Raw genomic sequence first — 3863 nt, 5'->3', positions numbered from 1 at the left:
ATTTTGGGGTTTTGTCGATTTTTTTCATGTGTTGATTCCTCAGAACGTTGAAAGTCATCAGATTTTGGGGCGTTTGTTTTATGTTCAATTTGGTTTGTGGAAAAGCTTGGAACAAACGTTTGTTTCATCAGATTATGTTCAATTCTGATGAAACAAAGTCCTCAAAACGTTTGTTTCATCAGATTATGTTCAATTTGGTTTGTGGAAGTTGAAGTTGAAATCAGTTGTTGTTTTTTGTGTGCATGTGTGGAAGAATCATAATGGTTCGTACAAAGAACCCAAGCTATGTGGAAAAATCGAATCCCCCAGCAGATCTCGAAGAAGAAGCAACTCGTGGAGATGAATCAGAACGTGATTCCGATAAAACGGACTCAATTGAGAAGTCAAATGATAAGGATTCATCGGTAAGTATCTCTCCCTATATTGGTATAACCGTATAAGAATTCGTTCTAAAAAGTATAACTGTATAACTTGGTATAACTTAGAAAAGGTATAACTTAGAAAAACTTGGTATAACTAGATATGTGTCTTGCAGGAATCTGAGGATGAATCCGATGTAATGCAACCTTTGAGTATGTACTTTGATTACTCCCAGTATACGAAGCCTTTCAAGATGTCTGGAAAGTGTTATATTTCAGAGGCGGTAAACTTATTAGGCGGTCATCTTAAGGAAGAGGAGTTGGATTGGTTCTTAGGGCACCCACAGTTCAAGCATTTCTTCCATATGCCTAAGGATTCGAATCATAAGTTGATGGGTATGTGGATGTTGTTGCTTCGCACAGCGCATTTGGAGAAGAAAAATGAATGCTGGTTCATTGTTAATGGGACTCCCATCCGGTATTCTCTCAGAGAAATGGCAATCATTTCTGGGTTATATTGCCATCAGTATCCAAAATTCAAGGATGGTTTGGGCAGTTTAAATTTTGCTCGGAAGCAATTTAAAGGTGGACAAATAATACAATATGGAGATGTCAAAGCGAAGCTACTTTCGATGAAGAAACCTTCAGAGGATCGTTTGAAGATGGCCGTACTGTATTTTTTATCTAGCGTCATCATAGGGAAGAAAAAGGGTGGAAAGAATGCACCCTCTGTGGAGCCTTTCTTTCTTAGAGCTGTGGATGATCTTGATTTGTGTAGAACATTCCCTTGGGGTCGAATGGCATTTGATGAGAACATGAAAGACATCTTTCATTTGATGGGACACTTTGATGGAGTTGTGGGTCCACAGTGGGTCTTTCCTAGTTTCATCATTCCTTTGGAGGTAATTACTAGTTTTCAAAATGTACAACTTAGTATAACTGGATCCAACTAAACATTGAATGTTCTTGTGTTGTGTGTAGCTTCTTGCGTTTGAAGCAATTCCTGTGCTAAAGAACACCTTCCGAGAAGACGTTTCTGATTCACATGCACACCGTAACTGTCCTCGGATGTGCAAGATGAAGTTTAAAGCAAGTAAGAAGAAAGGTTTTTCTTTGAAAGAAATATATGACCAACTTGGTACAACTAAGGTTAGTTATTCATATTCATTATTTATGTAAATTACTTATCAGATTCATTATTTATGTAACATTGATTGATAGGAGATTGATAGTATGTTATGTTTGTTTATTTTGACAGGAGATTGATAGTATGTTAACTCCAACTCCTCGGGAGGCACGCCTTTTAGCCATGATCATAGATGAGGATGGTGGCTGGGATGATGCGGATGATCCAGTTGCTGATGGTTGGAGCAAACGTTTAATTGAAAAGGACAAGTCAATTTGGTTTGAAGAGCTTCACAACCTAGATGTGGCCGCCCGATCATTTGAGGCTAATCCGGTGATTGAGAATGTGGATCCGGATGATGTGGATCCGAATGATGTGGCTAAGGATGATGCGAATTCGGAGAATGATATGGTAGGAGGTAGCTTGATTCAGCTAAGAGCTAGCTTGATTCAGCTAGAAGATCTGGTGAAGAAGGGGTTTAAGGAAATCAACGAAAAATTTGATGACATGGATGCTAGGATCAAATCGGTGGAAACATATGTGAACTGGGAAAGAAATGGAGAAGGAGTTTTTCCAAGCGAGGAATTTGGTGCAAATGAGTGTGACGGAGTTGGTGAAAATGAGGCTATAGAGGATGCCGAGAAGGAGAAGGGCGAGAGGGAGAAGGCCGAGAAGGAGAAGGCCGAGAAGGAGAAGGCCGAGAGGGAGAAAGCCGAAAAGGAGAAGGCTGAAAAGGAGAAGGCGGAGAAGGAGAAGGCTGAGAGGGAGAAAGCCGAGAGGGAGAAAGCCGAGAAGGAGAAGGCCGAGAGGGAGAAGACCGAGAGGGAGAAGGCCGAGAGGGAGAAGGATCCAATGGAGAAGGATCCAATGGAGAAGGATCCAGTGGAGAAGGATCTAGTGAGATACGAGAGAAAAAAGAGAACAAGAGAAGGATCCAGTGGAGAACAACTTGGTACAAAGGTGAAGATTATAAGTAAGAAGGGGACGGGACCTTCTGTTGTCGTAAGGAGTCCTATTATAACAAGGCAGAAGCCCTCCAAAAAGTAATGAGCATGTAATCTTGTATGAGTCAGTATGTGAACTCTTTGGTTGTTTTTATGTTTTTTGTTAAGTACTCGGAATGTTTAACTAGGTACAACTCTGTTTTTTTAAGTACAACTCTATGTTTTTAAGTACAACTTGGTTGGAATGTTAAAGTCAGTATGTGAACTCTTTGTGTGTTTAAGTAGACAAAATAACGGCAGTATGTGAACTCTTTGTGTGTTTAAGCAGACAAAATAACACACAAGAACAAGACAAATTACCGGCAATCGTCAAATGGAACCAGACAAACGATCCTTAGTTATACCATTACAAAGAACAAGTTTTACTTAGTTGTACTATTACTACGTAGTTGTACCATCTTCCAAGAACAAGTTCTACTTAGTTGTACTATTACTACGTAGTTGTACCATCTTCCAAGAACAAGTTCTACTTAGTTGTACCATCTTCCGAGACATACCACAAGAAGACATCCAAAAAAAACGAGAAAACAGATCTGCTTAATTTTCTTCATATCTCTGCTCCTATCCATCTTCAGCTGTCTAACTTCTTCTTCGAGGACACCCACTTGAAAATCTAATTGTTGTACTTCATCCACCAATGCCTCATCCACCCATTTAAATACATGTGTGTCGTTGACAAGCTACATATAAGACAGAAATTGGTAAATAAATGTACATGATTATCAACGAATATTAGAATATATTTACCTTTCTTTGTGCTGCATACGCACAACGGTAGTAGCGACGACAAGGATTTGAGATCGAGTGAGAGATTATCTCACCTACTGCCGAACCACAATGACATTTTTTGTGGATGCCTGGAAACCTTACTCGATTAGAGGAATTGCCACATGAGGTCCTCGATGCTCCAGAATCGTAGCTCATTTCAAGATTTGAGATGACCCAGAAATCGCAAACCCTAACTAGGAAAGATAGGGAGAGAAATGATTTTTTTTGTAGAAACCCAGAAATCGCAAGAGAGGGAGAGAAATGATTTTTTTTTTTACCCAGAAATCGCAAACACGCCCTAGCATACTTGGCTTCAATTTTAATTTTTCAAAAATTGAAATTTTGTTTGGGACACATAAAAACACGTGTAGCCGCCAATTTACACACGTGTAGCCGCTAATTTACACATGTGTAGCCGCCAAAATGCACTAGTTGTTCCAAGTTTTCAGATTGTACCGATCTTGACAAGTTGTACAATTCCAAATTTTTTATTGTTTTTAGTTATACCATGTCAAAACCCAATAATTTTAGTTGCACACATGGTTTACGGTTAATTGAGATACATTTACACATGTTCATGCGATCATATGTTTGAAAAGATAATTT

The 3863-nt window shown here is 39.2% G+C and overlaps 1 long non-coding RNA gene and 1 pseudogene across 1 annotated transcript; both read left to right on the top strand.

Annotated features, from left to right (window-relative positions):
- LOC104718322 lies at positions 1210–1691 on the top strand. The gene is made up of 3 exons (XR_756363.1): positions 1210–1261; positions 1341–1508; positions 1618–1691. It is a non-coding gene; the product is annotated as an uncharacterized LOC104718322 (long non-coding RNA).
- The window catches only part of LOC109126825, a 9580-nt pseudogene continuing 7610 nt past the window's right edge, over positions 1894–3863 (top strand).

The sequence above is a fragment of the Camelina sativa genome, chromosome 10 (genome assembly GCF_000633955.1).
Source record: "Camelina sativa cultivar DH55 chromosome 10, Cs, whole genome shotgun sequence".
Classification (NCBI taxonomy): Eukaryota; Viridiplantae; Streptophyta; class Magnoliopsida; order Brassicales; family Brassicaceae; genus Camelina; species Camelina sativa.
Note: the sequence above shows the minus strand (reverse complement) of the source record. Positions and strands in the feature narration are given on the sequence as shown.